The following is a 23,126-nucleotide window of genomic DNA, read 5'->3' as shown; positions in this document are numbered from 1 at the left end:
GGACAAGATATGGTCATTATGAGTTCTTGGTGATGTCTTTTGGACTCACTAATGCACCAAAGACCTTCATGGACTGATGAACAGGGTGTTCAGGCCATTCCTGGACCGTTTTGTCATCGTATTCATAGATGACATTTTGGTATACTCTCGGACCGAGGAAGAACACGTGTGGCACTTGAGGATGGTGTTGCAGACTTTGAGGGAGCACCAACTATATGCCAAATTTTCAAAATGTGAATTTTAGCTAGGAAGCATCTCATTCTTGGGACACGTGGTTTCTAATGAGGGCATTCAAGTGGATCCCAAGAAAATTGAGGCTGTAACTGATTGGCTTAGGCCTATAATAGTCACTGAGGTGCGGAGTTTTCTGGGCCTAGATGGCTACTATAGGCGTTTTGTGCAGGATTTTTCCAGGATAGCAGCTCCCCTAACTAAGTTAACTCGAAAGAATGTTCTATTCATTTGGACAGATGATTGTGAGGAGAGTTTCCAGAAGCTTAAGGAGTGTCTAACCACCGCCCCTGTGTTGACACTATTGATGAGCGGTGAAGGATATACCGTGTACTGTAACGCCTCCAGAGTTGGCTTAGGGTGTGTTTTGATGCAGAATGGAAAAGTAGTGGCTTATGTTTCAAGGTAGCTGAAGAGGCATGAGCAGAACTACCTCACCCATGATTTGGAAATGGCAGCTGTAGTCTTTGCACTAAAGATCTGGAGACACTACCTGTATGGTGAAGTGTGCGAGATATACACCGACCACAAGAGTTTAAAGTACATCTTCCAACAGAGGGATCTAAACTTGAGACAAAGGAGATGGATGGAGCTTCTGAAGGACTATGATTATACCATCCAGTACCACCCTGGGAAGGCCAACGTAATGGCAGATGCTTTGAGCAGAAAATTTTCTGGCAGCTTGTCGCACATATCAGCAGAGAAGAGACCGTTGATTCAAAAAGTACATGAGTTGATGGATCAAGGTCTAATCTTATATCTTTCAGATGAAGGGGTATTGCTGGCTCATTTTTCAGTGAGGCCAGACTTGAAAGACAGAGTCAGAGTTTCCCAGTACAGAGACCAACAACTAATGAAGATCATAGAAAGAGTACAGCAGGGTGAAGGTGGTGAGTTTGGATTTGCCAATGATGGCGCCCTTATGCAAGGTTCCAGGATATGTGTGCCCGACATGGACAATCTCAGAAATGAAATCATGCGAGAGGCACACTATACACTGTACAATATCCACCCAGGCTCCACCAAGATGTACCATGATGTGAAAGATAGCTATTGGTGGAATGGCATGAAGAGAGACATAGCAGACTTCGTGTCCAAGTGCTTGACCTGTCATAAGGTGAAGTTTGAACACCAGAGGCTGTCAGGGAAGTTGCAAGAGCTCCCTATCCCAGAATGGAAGTGGGAAATGATTACTATGGATTTTGTGACTGAGTTGCCTTGTATTACGCGGGGATATGATTCGATATGGGTGATTGTAGACCGTCTGACTAAATCAGCTCATTTCTTGCTTGTGAAGATCACATATTCTGTTGCACAGTACGCCCGACTCTATATTCGAGAAATCGTCAGATTGCATGGAGTTCCTACTTCCATAATATCTGACAGAGGGCCCCAGTTCACTTCTCAATTTTGGAGAAAGTTGCAGGAGGCACTTGGCACGCAGTTGAACTTTAGTACCACTTTCCACCCTCAGACAGACGGACAATCCGAAAGGACAATCCAAACACTGGAAGACATGCTCCGCATGTTTTGGATTTTGGAGGTCAATGGGATGATCAGCTACCTTTGGTGGAGTTTGCCTACAACAACAGTTATCATTCCAGCATAGGGATGGCACCCTATAAGGCACTATATGGAAGAAAGTGTAGGTCTCCTCTATGTTAGACGGAAATGGGAGAAACAAAGGTACATGATGTAGACCTAGTGCAGTACACTTCAGAGATAGTTCCTTTAATTAAGGAACGATTGAAAACAGCTTTCAGCAGGCAGAAGAGTTATGCAGATCCTAGATGGAGGGATGTAGAGTTTGCAGTAGGCGACTACGTATTCCTGAAGGTTTCTCCGATGAAGGGAGTCATGAGATTTAGAAAGAAGGGCAAGTTGGCAACTCGGTATATTGGACCTTTTGAGATTACTGATAGAGTTGGAGCAGTTGCCTACCGGTTGGAGCTATCACCCAACCTTTCCCACGTTCATCCTGTATTCCACATCTCCATGCTCAGGAAATACATACCTGATCCTTCTCATGTGCTACAGCTGGATGTAGTAGAGCTGAAAGAAAACTTTACGTTTGAGGAGCAACCTGTAGCCATAGTGAACTACTAAGTGAGGCAGCTAAGATCAAAACAAATCCTTATGGTTAAGGTTTTGTGGAGGAGTCAGTCAGTGGAAGAGTGCACCTGGGAGTCAGAGAGGGACATGCGTAGCAAGTACCCTTATCTATTCAATGTGTAATTCTGTACTTTATTCTGCCTTGTATAAAATTCGAGGACGAATTTTCTGTAAGGGGGGAAGAATGTAACACCCCAAATTTTTAAATTTATTATTTTATGAGTAATATTGATATTTTATTTTAATTAAATTTTGGAAAATTATTTGAGATTTTTTGGGTTTTAGAAATCGGGTTCGATTTTCCAAAAATATAAAACTTTGATGATTTTTAAAATTTAATTTAAAGACCACGTGGTAAAACTAAAAATATATTTGGACCCTACGAATTTTTCTAAGTTTTCTAGAATTTTTTTGGAATTTTTGGGCCTCATTTTCTATCTCAAGGCAGTGTAAAAATTCAAAATTTTGTATCCTGAATCGAACCGACCTAATTGAACCAGACCAGATCGGACCAGTCGAATCGGACCAGCTTTTTCTTTTCTTCTTCTTCCCTTCCCCGCGCGTCCCGACCTCTCTTCCTCTCTCTCTTGTTTTCTCTCTCCTCCCTCCTCCCCAGGCCGCGCCGCCGCCTCCCCAGCCTCCCCACCTCGACGGCTCGCCGCCCAGCCTCCCCCCACCGTCGGCCGGCCTTCGGGGGCAGCAGCGCACAAAGAGGTGCGGCCGCGGTCTGCGCCGTTTTGACTTTACGGCGAAATCGGCCGATCGTACCGATTGAGCCGGGTCTTGTGTCAAACACCATCTACACCTCGAGAACTTTCCATAGACACCAACACCAAAATTCATCGAGCGATTTGTCTAATTTTTGTCCGGGAAGTTTTAGCCCATTTCAATTTTTGGGCTAGATTTCTCGCAAACCGTGAACCCCACGAGAAAACCGAGAGTACCAGAGCGCTCCACTCGTAGAGAGCTTCGCGGCAATATAAATTTTAAAATTTTTTGACATCGTTTTTCGATGGGTCCCAAGAAACTTCATAGTGTTTTTCCGAACATTAAATGAGCTTAGAAAATTTCGTAAAAATTATATACTAACCCCCGTGTTATGGGCTTCGTGTAGGTACCTTCAATTCATGGAAATTCAACGGTTACCTGGGTCTGTGAATTTCTGGCCAGACAGACCAACTACCGAAAAGGTCTTGGAATTAGATCTAGATTTTGGCTACCCCACCATTGTCAGACGTCCCGAGCGCATTTCCGAGATCAGAATTGGCATAGGTAAACCCGAACCTCACTTTTCTTAATTTTTTAGTGCTTGAATAGGATTAAAAATCCATAAAATATTCGTGGTAGCTCAGAAAATTATGATTCCTTTTGTACTAGCTTAGTAATAATGCTAAGGACCGCGGGAAAAAGTTTTAGAATTTTTAGAGCTTATTTGGGTAGTTTTTGCAAAAAGGGTCAATTATAAGGACTAAACTATAATTTTACATATTGTGATTGATGACTGTTTGGATGGACCCAGGAGGGGCTGTGTGATGTGATTGACTTGTGGATATATGGTTTGTGGATATAGAAGTGTGTTTTAAGCCTTTTTGCAGGTTGGGTAGGTCCTAGGAATAGGGGAGACTCTGCGGGATTTTCGGCACGACTTAGGATGTATTTGGTCTTTTCTTGGTTTGTATTGAGTCAATTGTATTAAATGATTGTAATAAAATTGTCAGGTGAGCCGGGACAGCCTTCCTCCTCCGCCCAACCGCCACAGTGACTTCGGTTGAGTCTGTGAGTAAAATATTAATTTTAATTATAATTTCGATATTATTATATATTCAAACATGCCCATGCATCACTTATAAATATGTATCTATGTAGTTAAACTCTAGGCACATTTTATGTTGCATTCATAATTGTTAAACTGCCATGGATGTTATTATGGTAATTTGGAGCAGTGTGCGTGAGTTGGCGTGCGTGTGGTATGGTGTTGGCTATGGACAGAACGGGTAGACACGGCTTGAGATCTTTGCTGGGACTCAGTCCTTCGAGGTAGACACGGCTTGAGTTCTTCGCTGGGACCCCGATTTGGTTTATTAAGCGAAAGTCCGACTTGAGTTCTTCGCTGGCACAGGTTGGATTAAGAGGGTTGTATAGGGGATCAGCTCCCATATATGTATTGTTTGACATTATCGGGTGTGTGAGTGCTCCAAATTGCCTTTTTGATGTTATGATGTGAAAATATTGACGATGTTGGATTTCACTTCACAGGGTGCATTGGCTTTAGATAGCTATAGAGATTATGGTTAAAATTGATATTTGTTAAAATTAATATTTTACTCTCTAAGTTGAACGCTTACTCCTGTTCATTATTTTTCCAGGCTACAGGAGGATATTTGTTGTGGTTAACCTGCTTTTCTTCTTCGCAGGTCGTTTATTAATATTTGTATAATTCTATTAACTCCTAGAATTTCCGCATGTGTTAGAAATATTTATTTGATTTAGGTCTGTAATATAATTTGCTATGTTGGACCTGTAAACTTATTATATGCATGTATGTTGGACTGGATGAGGGAGCTGAGCTCCCATTTGACTTTATGTTATTATGAGTATGTGGAGGGTGAGCTGAGCTCCCCAATTGATTATATATTGTATTTACAGGTCGGGTGAATCAAAAACTCCCAGTTAAAAGGTCCATTTTATGGCCGGACTCTGTCCGGTTGAATTCTTGAAATTGGACCCAAATGGGCCTTAGAGTTGGGTCGTGACAGTAAATGGAAACTTTTCTAGATAGATGTCAAAAATGCTTTTCTTCATGGTGATTTAATAGAAGAGGTTTATATGCATCCTTGTCGCAATGTATTTTGCGGTCGCCTGAACGAACCCTCACCGAAGTGGGAAAGAGCGAGGAGTCGCCACTTTAATTTTGAGGGAAATTAAAGAAAACCACTTGTGAAAATAAATTAAAATGAAACCACTTCAAAACAGAGATTCTAGGTTCGGGGTCCGTAAACGGGTGGGGAAGGTGTTAGGCACCCCACCTCGTCCCTCAATAAGGGCAAGCAGATTTAACTTCACGTTCTTTATAAATTAGAATTGGTAGTTAGGAGGGCTTGAATGGAAATGTTAATCCTTTTGACAAAAGGAATATTTGATTTTTCACTAATTCGGATTACCCAGATACATAAGTAAATGAGACAACCTTGGTGAGTTACGGTTGTATGTTAGTTTTGTTTGAAGGGCTATTTTATTAGAATTCAATTTTGGGGATTGGATAAGAACTCTTCTCCGATCTCTTTTGAATATTTATTAAAGTTTTAGATTGAGAACCGGATAAGAACTCTCCTCCGATCTCTTTTGAATATTTGTTAAAATTTTGGTTGAGAACCGGATAAGAATTCTCCTCCAATCTTTTTTGAGTATTTATTAAAATTTTGGTTGAGAACCGGATAAGAACTCTCCTCCGATCTCTTTTAATGTTTGTTAAAGTTTTTGGGTGAGAACCGGATAAGAACTCTCCTCCGATCTCTTTTTGCTTTAATGGGAGTCGGATAAGGATTTTTACGACCTTACGAAGTTTAGTTTCAATTATACCTCGTAAGAACCTAAGACTAAGGGTTTTGGCATTCGAAGATGACGGGGATCGGAATAAGGCTTCTTTTGACTCATTGGCACCTTGTGACTAGACCGGGAAACTAAACTGGGTTTCCCGACCTTCTTACGTGGTCGCCTTACCAGTACCCTCTGATACCCGGTTTATCCCATCTATTTATCTAAGGTTCGGTTTTGTCCTGCCTTGTGACGTCTTACCCGATTGTCTTTTGTGTTATTACAGTGATTCGGCCTAACTATTTTCCTGACTTATTACTCAGACCTTTCACTACTTTTAAAGAGACCCTTAAGATACGATTACCTACATTTTATCCGACCTTTTATACGCTACTCGAGACTAGAAGACTTATATTCAAAAATAACGAAGATTAACAAAAAGGATGGACTGATCAACAAAGAAGTAAACCCGAGAGTAACCTTCTTCGTATTCTTTAGCGCAATATAAACTTAGAGAAAGCTACGTACATAAAAGAACAAAGGAAATACGTAAAATAAGAACGAGCAATTAATGAAATGGCAATATGAGCACTCACCTGTAGGGAGCCGAATCTACTAAACTAAGTATGGAATGACCAAAACGTAATAGGACTGCAGATTGATAACCGGAAGGTTAAGGTTCGCCTTGAAACGAAAGATGCTTTGCTAAAATGCCATCGGGTCGAAATGATAACCGAGTTTAAATGAGGTTGAGCCTGAACAATGGGAGTGGAAATAAAGAAAACAAAGAGCTGAAAATGAGAGCACCACAGGATAATGAACGAACTGAAAATAGAGAGTTTCAGTATCCAAGAATCCCTTTGCAAGAAAACACTCTAGAAAACTGGTTTCAAAAGTTTTTCTTATGAAAGCTTAAAAAAAAAAAATAGCAGAGTAACGAACTGAATTAAGTTTCAGAGTTCTTCCACTATAGTCACTGCCTTTTTTCCCGTCCCTTGAACAGTTTTTCATGCAGGTATTTATAGGAACCAGGTGCTTCCCCTGAAGGGTCAAGATCTATTTTGAGGGAGATGGAGGGTCAGGATTTCAAAGAACATGATCTGAGGCTCATGAATTAAAGAGAATCAGAATGGACGGCCGAGATCTCTTTCAGAATATTTGTACTTTTCCTCTTCTAATCTAACGGTCACAAATTCTCTTGTCCGGGGCGATCCAATGGCTAGGAGTGAAAGGCGCTGGTCTTGTCGTCTTCTTCTTTAATCCAAGGGTTCCGGGCTCGTCCTTACAAGTCAAATCAATGGTGGGGATTAGGATGTACAGCACTGTCATGACATGTCCTGGCATATGTCAGTAATGCGGGCGATTCTGGGGCGTGCGATTGAGATTTCATCTGCAACGCTTTAACTACCTCGGCTTTGATCATGACGATCGTGGTAGGCGTCTTATTCTCTTTGTTTTCCGCTCTCTCCTCCTTTTTGGTCTTTTCAACATGTTGCTTTTCCGATCTCTCATACCGGACTCTTCTTTTCCGATCTCTCCTACTCCAGTCCTTTCATCCAATTCAGTTGAGTCAAAGCATTAATTCCCCCCAATTCCCGAAGCGACCGCTTCGTTTTCTGCTTAGCAATAAATGCTCGGATTTTTCTCTATATATACCCCTGACAGGAAAAACCTTCCTCATTTGATTTTCCTCTTTTTTTCTTACTTTCCTGTTCTAGCTATTCCGGTAGTAGTTCCGGCCATGATTGTGGCTTTTGATCCTTTTTCGATGGACCTCTTTATTCTCCGACTGAAAATTTACGATCCCAGTGATCGGAGAATTATGATAACCTCATTCGATGACAGTGGGAGAACCGGACTAACTTACCAACCTGGATCGAGGACCTCGATCTCATTGATCTCGAATCATTCGACTGATACAAATGGCGAACTGATTTCGGGAGAGAAGACTGCTAATATTCCCCTTAACACCGGTGACTGCTCCTTGGCGTTCATCTGGCTCCTCACCACACTGGGTGTTTCGACAGCGGCTCGGTTTCGAGCGGTAACTTTGATGACGACCTCTCTCATTCTCACGAGAGTCATAGTCCCCCTATCTAAGCTGTACATCTATCAGATGTCAACAGCCGGTCTCCTGGTCAAACACATCTTTTGACTCAGCCACGAGACTAGGCTTTGACATAGGCCTTTTAGGTGGGATGTTCCACCGATCTCCAAAGATCGCTCTTATGATGTAATCAGATTGTCAATGTAATCCGATCTCTAGAGATCGCCCAAATGATGTAGTTAGACCTTTAATGTAATCCGATCTCTAGAGATCGCCCAAATGATGTAGTTAGACCTTTAATGTAATCCGATCTCTAGAGATCGCCCAAATGATGTAATCAGATCTTTTCGGAAATAAAATTTATTTTGACAACTGTCATTTTATTATTATTGCATTGATTATTTTCCGATCTCTGATGTGTTTATCTGATCTGGTTCCTAACTGAACAACCCTTAACTGATCCGTACTTCCAAACATTTGCCTTAATTAGCCGATCCCTAACTAGCCGGTCTCTCCTTATGGAATTTTTTGGAATATTCGTGAGACGTGTCAGAACAGCTGGCGAGTCTCGCTAACCAATGCGTTGCCTGGAACATCGTGAGCATTAAATGCTCGGACGAGTATAAATAGGGGTGGGGTTAGCCAGTTGCTCCCTTATGTCATTTTCAGTCTCTCGCGAACAACTTCAAAATTCTCTCGTTTTCTCAAGTTCTTTCGACACCGATCAAGCTCCGGTAAGGGTTTTGATCCTTCCTTTAGTTTAAATTCTTTATTTCCTTTGAAAATGAGCAGTGCCGAGGGTCAGAGAGCGACGAGCCCTCCTTCCATTCAGTTCTCGTGGTCGTCTGATGAAGTAGAGGTGGTTGGGCCAAGCGCGCGACCTGAACCTCCTAGGGTCTCCGTTCTAGCTCGGGGGCAAGCAGCATCATCAAGGCATGTACCTTCTTCAGGGAGGGAAAATCTTCCCATGGACGAGTTGCCATCGGTCCTTCAAGAAATCGATCTGCAGTCGTTCAGCCAGGAGTATAACATTCGGCCTGATTCCTACGAGTTGATTAGGTGTCACGGTGATCTTCGTGCCGATCACTTCTTTGAGGGGGACGATATGATCATGGTCTACGAAGAACAATTAAAAGCTGGTCTACGGTTCCCTTTAGACGACTTCTTCAAGGAAGTTTTAAAATATCACCAAGTGTGCATCGCCCAAGTTCACCCGAACTCGTGGCGGATCTTAGTAGCATTCCGAGGCCTATGCCGAGCTAAGAACTCAGACCTACGGCTAAGGTGTTATTTGAATCTGCAGGCTAACTCGTCGAAAGGACGATGAGTATTGGTTCTTCCAGGCGAAAACCCCATTGTGGGCTTTTTACCGACCTACCTTCCTCCCTGAAGAATTGGAAGAACCGCTTCTTCATTATGAGGAGCAAAGTTTCGAATGGTTTTGAGGGCTTCCCTCGGAGCTAGCTGCATCAGGGTCCGTTGCTTACGAAGCATATCACCTTAAATAGGGAAGAGGGTGCAATGGTGATGGAGTTGAAGGAACAGGCGTCCAGAGAGAAGTTCTCTTGTTTGGATGCAGTGACGGCCGAGCTGCACCATTGGACTATGCAGCTGGTCACTGGCCAAGATCACGGGCTTCAGCTCTCTGACCTCGGCATCGGTATTTTCTATATCTCAGATCTTTGGACCTATGCGATCTCACTGACCTCTTCTTTGTGCAGGTATGGCAAGCGGTGAAGCCTCCAAGGAGAGCCGAAAGCGGAAGAGAGAGATCTCCCGGAAAGTACAGGAGATGAAGCGAGCTAAGGAAATGCAGACACCCAGGCACGAGCCCGGGGAAATCCAAGGGGGCTCGTCTCAACCTTCGGAACCGCCGGTCGTAGAAGTGGTCCGATCTCCCCCTCACCAGGAGAAGCCGCCTCCACCTCCTCCAGTTGTTTCGAGTGCGAAAGGGGGTCCTTCCCAACCTCCTGTAAGGCCCCTTTCTCAAGGCGCTCAAGTTTTGATCCACTCGTTGGAGAAGAACCGAACTGTTCGGGAGAACCCAGGTTTTGCTAAAGTATTGGGGTCCACCATCTGCCTTCGGGAGGATCGGGACAGGCTGTCCCCGGACAACCTTGACGACATCCTGACCCGATCTATGAGCCTGAATGTGGAGTGTTTGGTGAACCAGCACATCGTCCGGGAGAAGGCTCATCGCCTGGGTAAAGAGGTTGAGAGGATGGGTCATGAAGCGGCTTCCCTCCGATCCCAATTGTCATCCGCTCAGAACTACATATCTCAGATTGAGGGGCGAATGAAGTTTTATGAGGATAAGCTGGCCGAACAGGCTCAAGTTCTGGCCGAGCGAGATCATGCTCTTGAAGAAGTTCAGGCGCTCCGAGCCGATGAAGTTGCTCGCCTTACTGAGGAGCTCAGAGCAAAAGAAGAAGAGGCGATGACACGGGAGGCCGGTGCTTATGTGAGTGCTCACAGGGATCTCTTGGCCGAGCTCAAGAAGCGTTATCCCGAGGAGGACTTCTCCTGGATGGTCGACCTGGCTCCCCAAGATGAAGAGGAAAGCGAGCAAGAGGCTGAGGGCGAGAGAGGAAGTGAGCAAAATGTAGATCAGGCTGGGGGTGAACCTCCAGCCGAATGACTTGTACAAATTTAATGTGAAATGAAATTCCCTTTTGTTCAGTGAATAGATATGATCGGAAAATCTCTAAATTACTTAAGCACTTGATTGTCTGAGTATATTGAAACAACCAAAAGTGATTATTAACCTAAGTGTGAGAGATCGGAAAACACAATAAGCATGAGATCGGTAGGGAACCAACGCCAAACGGGACCTGATTAAAATTGGAAATTCGGCTTAAACACTTAAGATCGAGATCATCATTAAACCGGATTGGAACCTTAACTTGATTATTACTAAACTTCTTAAAAGGGAGATCGACGAATAAAACTGGTGACAAAAAAGATCTGGTGTTGGTTCAATTTCGTTTGACAAGAGAGGTCGGGAATTGAATTGACTGGTCAGGAGATTTACCAATTGGTTTGAGAGGTCGGTGAGTGATTTGAGAGACCAGTAAGGCTTTAACTGATATGAGGACTTAGCATTAATTCAATTTCTAGTGAGGAGAGATCGGAAATGTGGTTATCTGGCAAAAAGAGATCGGAAATGTGGTTGGCTAGCAAAGGGAGACTTAGTGCTGGGGATCGGTTTCAAAGTTTATTGATTCTGGGGATTGGCCAAAATATGGTGTCAACAATCCTCCTCCTGTTTATCATTCTCCTCATAAGGTTTGCAAACTTCGGCGAGCCTTATATGGATTAAAACAAGCTCCCAAGGCCTGGTTTGCCAAATTCAGTTCCACTCTTAGTCAACTTAGTTTTCTCTCTAGTCCACATGATTTTACATTATTCACTCGCCGAACTGACAGTGGTATTGTTCTTCTGTTGCTTTATGTTGATGATATGATAATAACAGGAGATGATTCATCTGGTATTTCAGAGTTACAACATTATCTCAATCAACATTTTGAAACGAAAGACTTGGGTTCTCTCAGCTATTTTTTGGGTCTTGAAGTTTCTCAAAATTCTGATGGCTATTATCTATCTCAAGCCAAGTATGCATCCGACTTGCTTTCTCGAGTAGGCATCACTGATAGCAAAACAATATCAACCCCATTGGAGCTCAATTGCAAACTTATACCTCTTGATGGCACTCCTCTTGATGATCCTACTTTATATCGTGACTTGTCGGAGTCTTGTTTATCTCACGATTACTCGACTGATATTTCATATCTTTGTTCATCCGTCACCGGTTTATGTCTGCTCCTCGCTCAACTCATTTCTTTGCAGTACTTCGAATCCTTCGTTATATCAAAGGCACTCTTTTTCATGGTTTGCACTTTTCCGCTACCTCCTCCCTAGTATTATCCGCGACTCGATCTTGATTAATTTGGTGATCGGCGCATCGCCGCTCTACAATCGTTATTGTTTCTTCTTGGGTAATTCTCTTATCTCCTGGCATAGCAAAAAGCAAACTGTTGTTGCACGTTCTAGCACAGAATCTGAATATCGTGCTCTTGCTGATGCTACATCTGAATTACTTTGGTTACGGTGGTTATTAACTGATTTGGGTATCACTCATTCTTCTGCCACAATACTTCATTGCGATAATATAAGTGCCATACAGATTTCTCATAATGATATATTTCATGAGCGTACCAAACACATCGAAATTGATTGTCATTTTTGTCGACACCATATTTTGGCCGATCACTGAAGTCAATGAACTTTGAAAATCGACCCTCAACTGACATTCCTCGGTTACAAGTAACCTGATTAGGGAATAAACCGATCCCGCATCTGGTCAGATGTTTTCCTATCTCTCAACAAAGAAGGTCACACCAATATCAGGCCCCCACGCCATTCAATCACATTTTCGATCTCCCAACAAAGGAGATCACATTAATATCAAGTCTCCACACCATCCAATCTCATTTTTGATCTCTCACCGGAGGAATCGAATCAATGTCAAGTCTCCAGGTCGTTCAACCTCAGTACCGATCTCTCAAGCCAATTATCAAGTCTCCTTGCCAGTCAATCATATTTCCGATCTCCCTTTGTAAACATTGTGGAAAATCGTTTAATAAAGTTAAGGTTGCAGTTCGACTCAATGGTCTTTTCGAACTTAAGTGTTCAAGTTAAGTTTTCAATTTTAATGACTTAAAAGTTTCGTTCGGTGTTCGTTCTCGGCTTAGGCCGATCTTATGCTTATAATGTTTTTCCGACCTCTTATACTTAGATTAATAGTCACTTTTAAGTTTGATGTTCTAATTTGTTCAAACAATCAAGCACTCATACAATTTGGACACTTTCCGATCTCATCAAGAAATTGAACAAAAGGGATTTCATTTCATCTTAAAATAAAAGTTACACGTCATTCGGCTGGAGGATCACCCCTAGCCTGTTCTACATTTCGCTCACCCTCTCTATCTCCCTCAGCTTCCTCTTCACTCTCTTCTTCGTCTTGAGGAGCCAGGTCCACCATCCAGGAGAAGTCCTCCTCTGGATAACTCCTCCTGAGTTCGGCCAAAAGGTCCCCGTGGGCGTTCACGTAAGCACCGCCTCTTCTTCTTTCGCTCTGAGTTCTTGATGGCGGCGGCGTCAGCGGCTGGGCGCTGAGCTTCTTCAAGAGCATGAGCCTGCTCGGCCAGTTTATCCTTATAAAATTTCATCCGCCCCTCAATTTTAGCTATATAGTCCCGAGCGGATGAAAGTTGGGCTCGGGCGGAAGCTGCCTCCTAGCCCGCCTTCTGGATCTCCTGCCTCAAATGATGAGCCTTTTCCCTGATGATATGCTGGTTCACCAAGCTCTCCACACTCAAGCTCATAGTCTGGGCCAGGAGATCATCGAGGTTGCCCTGGGTCAGCCTGTGCCGATCCTCCTGGAGGCATATGGAAGCTCCCAGAACCTTTGCCAAGCCTGGATTCTCCTGAACAGATCGGTTCTTCTCCAAGAAATGAATGAGGACCTGGGCGCCACGGGAAAGGGTCCTCGTAGGAGGTTGGGAAGGACCCCCTTCCGCACTTGAAGCAACCGGTGGAGGTGGCGGTTCTTCTTATCGAAGAGGAGATCGGACTACTTCTATCTCAGGGACCGGCTGTCCCGAGGGTCGGGACGAGCTTCTCGGCACCTCTCCTGAATCATGCCTTGGCGTTTGTGATGCCTCGGCGCGCTTCATCTCCCGCACTTTCTTGGAGACCTCCCTCTTATGCTTTCGACTCTCTTTGGAAGCCTCGCTGCCTGCCATACCTGCATAAAGAAAAAGTCAGTGAGTTCGCTAAGGCTTAGAGATCAGAGATGTAGAAAATACAGGGGCCGAGGTCAGAGAGCTACAGCCTGCGCTCTTCGCCGGTAACCAGCCGCATCATCCAATGATACAGTTCGGCCATCACCGCATCTAAGCAGGAGAACTTCTGAGTAGCCACCTGATCCTTTAATTCCATTACCACGGCGCCCTCATCCCTGCTCAGGGCAATATGCTTCGGAAGTGGCGGGACCAGATATTGCCAGCTTCAGGGGAAACCTTAGAAACCGTTCAGAATCTTGCTCCTCAACATGAAGAAGTAATTTTCCGGTTCTTGATGAGGAGGCGGACGATAAAGAGCCCACTGATGCGTTCGCCTGAAAGAACCAGTACTCATCGTCCTTTCGACGAGTGAGTCTATGCAGCTCAGCGAACACCTTCGCTGTAGGATCGAGTCCCTTAGCTCGGCAGAGGTCTCTGAAGGCTACCAGGATCCGCCATGAGTTTGGATGTACTTGGGCGATCGAAACATGGTGAAATTTCAGGACGTCTCTGAAGAAGTCGTCAAGGGGAAACCGAAGCCCGGCTTTTAATTGCTCTTCGTACACCATGATCACGTCATTTTCCTCGAAAGAGTGATCGGCTCTGAGATCGCCATGGCATCTGATAAGCTCAAAGGAATCGGTTCAAAGGTTGTGTTCTTGACTAATGGATTGCAGATCGGTTTCTTTGAGAACCGATGGCAACTCATCCACAGGGAGATTTTCTCCACCAGAGGAAGATGTCTGTCTTGATTGAGCTGCTTGACCACGAACTAAAGCAGAAGTCATGGGAGGTTCAGATCGCCCAACTGGTCCGACCACTTCAACTTCATCAGACGACCACGAGACATGGACTGAAGGGGGGCTCGTCGCTCTCTGACCCTCGGCCCCGCTCATTTTCAAAGAAATGGAAGAAGTTTAACTAAAAGAAAGATCAAAATCCTTACCGGAGTATGATCGGTGTCGAAAGAACTTGAAGAAACGAGAGAATTTTAGAATCGCTCGCGAGATGCTGAAAATGACATAAGGGAGCAACTGGCTAACCCTTCCCCTATTTATACCCGTCTAAGCATTCAATGCTCACAGTGTCCTAAGCGGCGCATCGGTTAGAGGAATTCGCCAGCTTTTCTGACACATCGCAAGAACGTTCCAGAAACTCCATAAATAAATAAGGGGAGATCGGCTAGTTAGAGATCGACGGATTAAGGTAGATGTTCCAAATTACAAATCGGCTAAGGGCTATTCAGTTAGAAATCAGATCGGATATGCACATTAGAGATCGAAAATAATTAATGAAATAATAAAATGATAATTGTTAAAATAAAATTTCATTTAATTTCCAAAAGGTCAGATTACATCATTTGGGCGATCTCAAGAGATCGGATTACATCATTAAGAACTTTAAAGGTTAGATTACATCATTTGGGCTATCTCAAGAGATTGGATTACATCATTAAGAACTTTAAAGGTCAGATTACATCATTTGGGCGATCTCTAGAGATTGGCAGTACATCCTACCTAGTAAAGACCTATGTCAAAGCCTAGTCTCGTGGCTGAATCAAAAGATGTGTTTGATCGGGAAACCAGCCATCGACATCGGATAGATGTACAGCTCAGATGGGGTGACTATGACTCTCATGGTGATAGGAGAGGTCATCGTCAATGTTATCGATTGGAACCGAGCTGCAGTCGGGACGCCCGATATGGTGAGGAGCCAAATGAACTTTAAAGGGCGGTCACCGATCTTGAAGGGGAAATTAGAAGTCTTCTCGCCCGAAATCGGTTCGCTGATTATATCGGTGGACCGGCTCGAGATCGACATGATCGATATTTTCGATCTGGATCGGTAAATTAGTCCGGTTCTCTCACTATCATCAGAGGTGATTATCGTGATTTTCTGATCACCGGGGTCGTAAATTTTCAGTCGTTGAACAAAGTGAACAGCCGGAAAAAGATTAAAAGCAGCCGCCATGGCCGGGATTGTTGCCGGAGCAGCTAGAACAGGAGAAGTGAGAAGCGAAAAGAGGAGAAAATGAAATGCGGAAGGAGGCCCCGTTGAAAGGCATATATATAGAGAGGGTCTGAGCATTTATTACTAGCGGAAATCGAAGCGGATGCCTCGGTAACCGAAGGAATAAATGCTTTGACTGAATCAACCCGGATAGAGGAGAAGGCTCTAGAATGGGAGAGATCAGGAATGGGAGAGATCGGGAGAGGGGCCCGGCATGAGAGATCGGAAAAGGATCGTGTTACAAAGATCGAAAGGAATGGGAGATCGGAAAGCAAAGAGAGGATAAGACAACTTCCAATAACTGTTGTCATAATCAGAGCCGAGGTAGTTAAAGCGTTGCAGACGAGATCAAATCTCCACCGCACGCCTCATTTGCGTAACGCCCACATTGGCAGTGCGGGATATGTCATGACAGTCCTGTACATCTCGATCTCCACCGTTGATCTTACTTGTAAGGACAAGCCCAGAGCCCTTGGATCAAAGAGAAGACGACAAGATCGGCGCCTTTTATTCCCGGCCCTCAGATCTCCCTTGATAAGAAGATTTTGAGTCGTTGGATTAGAAAAGAGAAAGGACAAATATTTTGAATAGGATCTCAGCCATTCATTTTGATTCTCTTCAATTCTCAGGCATTAGATCATGTCCTTTAAAATCCAAACCTTCCATCTCCCTCAAGGGAAATCCTGACCCTTCATTGGGAGCACCCGTTCCCTATAAATGCCTGCATGAAAACTGTTCAAAAGGAGAACGAAAAAAAAGTGGTGATTATAGTGGAAAGGCTCTGAAACTTGATTCAGTCTTGCTACTCTGCTATTTTTAAGCTTTCAAAATAGAAAAACTTCATAAACCAGTTTTCTAAAGTATTTCCATTGAAGGAGTGTTGGATACTAAAACTCTTCATTTTCAGTTAGTTCATTACTCTGTAATACCATTTTTCATTTTCTGTTTTGTCTTCACTATCTTAATATCAACCTTTCATTTTCCAAACTCAATCTCATTCCAACCCGGTCACTGTCACTTTGGCTTGACTGCATTCCAACTTGGTATTTGTTATTTCAAGGCAAGCATTAGTCCCCAGACTATTAGCTCACAGCTCTATAATATTTGTGACTCCATAGTTAGCTCAACAGATTCAATCCCCTACAGGTATGTGTTTAGACCGTTGCTTCATCAAGTGCTCACTTTTTATTTTCCTTGTTTTCGTGCTCGTAATTCTCGTTAAATTTATGTTATGTTAAAGAGCCCCTCGTAGATAGTTATTCTCTTGAGTTTACCTTTATTTCATCAGTTCATGTTATTTATTTGTTCTTAGCCTTATTATCTTTCAAATATAGGTGTTCTGGTTACTGGTAACGTATAGGTAGTTTAATTAAGGTTGATAGCCGTATCTTAATACGAGAGTTTCTTTAAAATAATAAAAGTTGGATAATAAATCGGAGGAAAAGTTATGGAGTCGAACCACTAAACAAGCTCAGGAGATAGCCTGGCATGGTGGGGGATCGAGGTAAGATCGGATCCCAGACCAGTAGACGAAAGAGATCGGACATCGCCTGCCAAAAGTACTGGTAAGGCGATCACAAAGGAGATCGGAAAAGATTCAGTCTGGCATCCCTTCCTTAGTTATAAGGTACCAATGGGCTAAGAGAAAGCCTCGTTCGGGTCCCTGGCATCTTCGGATGCCAGAACCCTTAGTCTAAGGTTCTTATGATATGTAATTGTAATTAAATTTTAAGAGATCGGGGGAGAGTTCTTACTTGATCCTCATTCAAACAAAAACAGGAGTCCGATTCTCAATAAAAAATCTTAATAAATGCTTAAAGAGATCGGAGGAGAGTTCTTATCTGATTCTCAATCAAAATTTTAATAAATATGTGGAGATCGGAGGAGAGTTCTTATCTGAGAGCCTTCATTAAAACTCTGAAATTACAAATTTAAAGAGATCGGAGGAGAGTTCTTATCCGATTCTCAATCAAAATTTTAATAAACACGTGGAGATCGGAGGAGAGTTCTTATCCGAGATCCTTCATTAAAACTCTAGAATTACAAACTTAAAGAGATCGGAGGAGAGATCTTATCTGATTCTCAATCAAAATTTTAATAAATATGTGGAGATCGGAGGAGAGTTCTTATCCGAGATTCCTTACTCAAACTTTAAACAGATTACCCCTAGAGATCGGGAGAGGTTTTTACCCGAATTCTCTCAAATCCAAACTAAAATAACACCATATGCAAAGTAATCCCCTAAACCAAAACCGCTGCTCAACACCAACTCACTAAGGGTCGTCTCATGTACTTATGTATTTGGGTAACCCGAAACAGTGAAAAATTAAATATTCCCTTTTATCAAAGGGATTAACATCTTCATTCTAACCCCCCTAACTTTCGATTTTAATTTATGAAGAGCATAATGTTAAATCTGTTTACCCTCATAGAGGGACGAGGCGGGGTGCCTAACACCTTCCCCGCCCGTATATGGACCCCGAACCTAGAATCTCTATTTTCGAAGTGGTTTCTATTAATTTATCCCTTTCTTACAAATGGTTTCCTTTAATTTCTCTCAAAATTAAAGTGGCGACTCCTCACTCTTTCCCACTTCGGTGAGTGTTCGTCCAGGCGACCGCAAAATACCTTACGACAATTTTGTACGTCATCATGTTGCTCATGGCACCATATGTTTGATTCCTGTCTCCTCTGTCAGCCAAATCGCTGATATATTCACCAAAACGCATCCTCCCGCTCGCTTTCAGGATCTCTTAAGCAAACTCAAGTTGGCACCTGTGCTACCACCTTGAGTTTGAGGGGGGGGGGGGGTGTTAGCATAATTACAGCAATTAGCATGATTATAGGAGATTTGTGTAGCATAATTACAGCAATTATTATTCTTGTCTAAATTAGCTCATATTCTCATGTATAAATAGATGTAATATCTCTGTAAATAAGACATAGTTAAATACACAATCCTTTCCTTCATTACTTGTATTCTTTCTTCTAACACTTTTTATGAATTCGAATATGTTCCAGTGCATTTGGATTGGAAAATCAATGCAACAGCCTTGGGAACGCTTGTAATTGATGAGGAATCCACCTACCATGATGCTATCGTAGACTTTCAAAAATGGGATTTCCCGTACACGAATATCACAATCTTGTTGTGCCGTAAAGGCTTCATCGGCAGCCCTTATCTACCAGACGGATGCCAGGGTAAAATTACATCTTCCATTGTCAGTAAAAAGTTTTGGACTTCTTTTTTTCCCTCTATTTTAAAAAGAGAAAATTCTGTGTTCAAGAAATTCCCCTTTTAAAAATTTATTACAATTCGTTTGTGACATACTTTCTTTTTCTTTATTGGTTTTTGGCCAGATATAAATGAATGCGAGGATTCTGAAGTCCGAAGGATCTATAAATACATGCGGCTCTTATAAGTGTGTGGCTGATAGATCTTCGACTTCGATTCTTATTTTAGGTAAGCCTTTTTCTTTCAAATGTGTTGCTTTATAAAAGCTGATATTTGATGTATATTATCCTTCAAAACTAGATAATGGATTATAGAGTGAGCTTTACAACACACAAATAATGGCTAAATACATTTGAGATTAACAAAAAAGAAAAAAAAAGGAAAGACTAAACCAACAATCTGACAAACTACCCAGCACCTAATCTAGGGTAAGCAACCCCGATAGAATCATGCATCAGCCAAAGAGCAAAAGATTCAGGACGATCATGCATAACATGCACTCCCAATTGGAAAGATCCAGCAAAATGAGCAAGTTGATCTGCAACCTGATTAGCCTCTCTGAAAAATACTTTTCACAATAATTTCTCAATCAAAACTGATAAGCTTCTTCACAGCCAATAACATTGAAAGAGAAACACTAGAGTCAACATGCACCCGATTAATACTCTTAACCACTGAACAATTATCACTTTGCAAAAACACATTTTTCAAGCCCAATGATCTTGCCAATCTCAGGCCTTCCAACAAAGCCTTAAATTCTGCTACTTCCACAGAAGCTTTCCTAAAATTCGCAACAAAACCAGCAATCCACTGACCATTTAAGTCTCGAATAACTCCCCCATCACTAGCCAATCCATCCACTCCAGACACAACACCATCAGTATTCAAAGAAACCCATCCTAGTTTGGCAGCCTCACACCTAACCCAACTAATTCTTCTCTTAGACAAATAAATATCACTTCGCGGCAAACACTCAAAAGCCTCCTTATAAGATTTTACCGAAGCAAGCACTTGACTAGCCAAGCTATGGCCACTGTAAAAAGAATCACAAAAAACAGACGCATTCCTAATCTTCCAGATGGACCAACAAGCAACTCCAAAAATAAAACACCAAGACATACCATAACAATTAACAAAATAATCCTTAAGGTTTTCACACAGTCAATCAACAGAATTACTGATATTAAAGAAATTCAACCTACCTCCCGCCCCTTTAATTAAGTCCACCCACACACCCTTTGCAACAATTCAATCATAGAGAGCATGCAACAAAGACTTTTCTCCACACTTACAAATAGAACACCAAGAAGAGTCAACTAAATGCCTTCTGTGACGTTCAGCATTTGTGAGAAGACAACTGTGCAAAGCCAACCACAAAAAAGCATGAATTCTTTGGGGCCCTTTCCTCTCTCAAACCATTCTCCAATCCAAATTCGAATTGATCCCATCCCCTGAATTCATTTCATAAGCACTCTTAACAGTAAACCTACCATTCCTAGTCAAACTCCAAAACACAGAATCATTTTCTTCCAAATCTGAGGGAGGGAGCATGATTGCTAACATATTTAACACTTCCTCCGAAAGGAAGCTTTCAAAAGCAGGCCAATTCCACTAACCCACCTCGTTCACATATTCCACTAACCCACCTTTTTCACATACTCACAGACTTTACCTTCAAGCAAATGGATAGGCATTTCGCTAACTGCCAAATCATACAGCACAACACCTTGGAGAAGCCATTTATCAGTTCAGAATTTAGCTACTCTCCCATTACCAATGGTCCACATAACGTTCTCCCTAACATCTTTCCCAATTCTAGAAATTCCTATCCACATAGAAGAGCCACCGATAATGATTATTTTTGATAAAATGCAATTGACTTGTATATTTTTGAAGAAGAGGATTATATTTATATATATATATATATATATATATATATATATACACACACACACAAGAGTGAATATCTAATGACTGTTAATACAAAAACTATAATTAGGAGCTGCTATCTTTTATGTTAGTGGAGCCGTCATTTGCTGTCATTTTTAGCTGTTGGTGATCGACTTGTCAAAACTAGGGGGACTGGTTTTTCCAAAATTATGGATTGTATTTGCCACCATTAGCTCCGAATTTGAGAAATTATTATCAGCCGAGTCAAGGGATTTTGTCTCTTATCAACCTGAACTAAAACTATAACCTATTGAACACCTAACATATAAAAATCATAAAATTAAACATAAATTAGTCATGTTATTGATGACTCGTCAAAAAAAGGTAGAACTAGTCTCACTTATTGCTGACTGTACTCTAAATTTTGCAGACTATAAGTTTTCATAAAATGACAAATTTACTCTCAATAAAATGATTGTTATCAATGAAGATTTAGAGCACAATCAATAAAATTTAGAGTGTAGTCAACAATAAGTTGGACCATTTTTTACTTTTTTTTTTTTTATCAGTTATTGATGACATGCCTAAATTGTTATGATTTTTTAAGTTTAGGTGTTCAGTAAATTATGATTTTAATTCTGATGTTCAGTTGGTTAATACTAAATAATATAGGGGTTTAAATATGTATTTGGCCCACAAATAATTATCTAACAAGCATCCTATGACAACTATATATGTTAAAGGTCCTCTTTTGTTAAACATGCATTAGTGTGGGCTTTGGAGCATTGATTCTCCTAATTGGTTGACGGTGGTTATATAAATTTATTATGAGGAAAAAGATCAGGCGTAAAAGAAAAATTTTCAAGCAGAACGGTGGTTTATTGTTGAGCCAACAACGTTGTTCACGTCAAGCCAATGTTGGAAAGACCAAAATATTCAGTTCTAAGGAATTGGAAAAGGCAACTGATCACTTTAATGTGACTAGAATTCTTGGTCAAGGTGGCCAAGGAACTATTTATAAAGGAATGTTGGCAGGTGGAAGAATTGTTGCCGTTAAAAAGTCTATGAAAGTAGATGAAGCAAAACTCCAAGAATTCATTAATGAGATAGTTATTCTGTCTCAAATTAATCATAGGAATGTGGTAAAACTACTTGGGTGTTGCTCCGAGACAGAGGTTCCTATTCTTATCTATGAATTCATCCCTAATGGCACGCTTTATCAATATCTCCATCACCAAAATGCGGAGCTTCAGTTAATGTGGGAAATACGCTTACAAATTGCTATAGAAGTTGCAGGAGCACTTTACTACTTGCACTCAGTTGCATCCATACCAATTTATCACCGAGATATTAAGTCCACAAACATGCTGTTGGATGAGAAGTATAGAGCAAAAGTATCAGATTCTGGAGTTTCAAGGTCCATCCAGATCGATAAATCTCACCTAACCATCCATGTAAGGGCACTTTTGGATATGTAGATCCAGAGTACTTTCAATCAAGCTTGCTTACTGAAAAGAGTGATGTCTATAGCTTTGGAGTAGTCCTCGTTGAGCTCTTGACTGGACAAAAACCAATTTCATCAGAAAGAGTCGAAGAAGGTGTTGGATTAGCTGCACATTTCATTCTTTCAATGGAAGACGACAAACTCTTTGATATACTTGATCCACGAATTGTGGACCAATGTGACACAGAAGAAGTTACTGCAGTTGCTAACCTTGCAAAAAGATGCTTGAACTTGAAAGGCAAGCTACGACCCACTATGAAAGAAGTGTCGATAGAGTTGGAAGGGATTCGATTACCTCAAAAAAACACGATGAGTATTCATCAAAATACTGCTAATGAAATTGAACAGAACCCTTCGGATGCTTCATCTACTTCGACAATGTCAAGTTCTCATAGTCCTTCGGACGAGTATTCGACAAGGGTGTCATAACAATTACCGCTTTGTAAGAGAACATCTTGTCCTCAAGGATGAAACTAAAGATTGAGCCTTCAAGAATGAAACTGAGACTAATCCAGTGGTCCAACTCTTGATTAATTGCAGCAATTTGGATCAAATGAGTGAGCTTGCGTGATCCCACAAAGGCCATATTTTTTAACAGACATATCAACACATACCTATTAGCCTTGTAAACGTGTGGATAATTTCCTAACCTTCTGACATATTTACAAACATCTCTGTTTCACTTTCTCCTCTCTATTCTCAACTCTTTTTCACTTTCAG

The 23,126-nt window shown here is 41.9% G+C and overlaps 1 pseudogene; it reads left to right on the top strand.

Moving 5' to 3' along the window:
• Positions 1–22,835, top strand: part of LOC110655187 (wall-associated receptor kinase-like 22) — a 31,465-nt pseudogene extending 8,630 nt beyond the window's left edge.
• The last annotated feature ends 291 nt before the right edge of the window (positions 22,836–23,126 follow it).

Source organism: Hevea brasiliensis, unplaced genomic scaffold, assembly GCF_030052815.1.
Source record: "Hevea brasiliensis isolate MT/VB/25A 57/8 unplaced genomic scaffold, ASM3005281v1 Scaf1, whole genome shotgun sequence".
NCBI lineage: Eukaryota > Viridiplantae > Streptophyta > Magnoliopsida > Malpighiales > Euphorbiaceae > Hevea > Hevea brasiliensis.
Note: the sequence above shows the minus strand (reverse complement) of the source record. Positions and strands in the feature narration are given on the sequence as shown.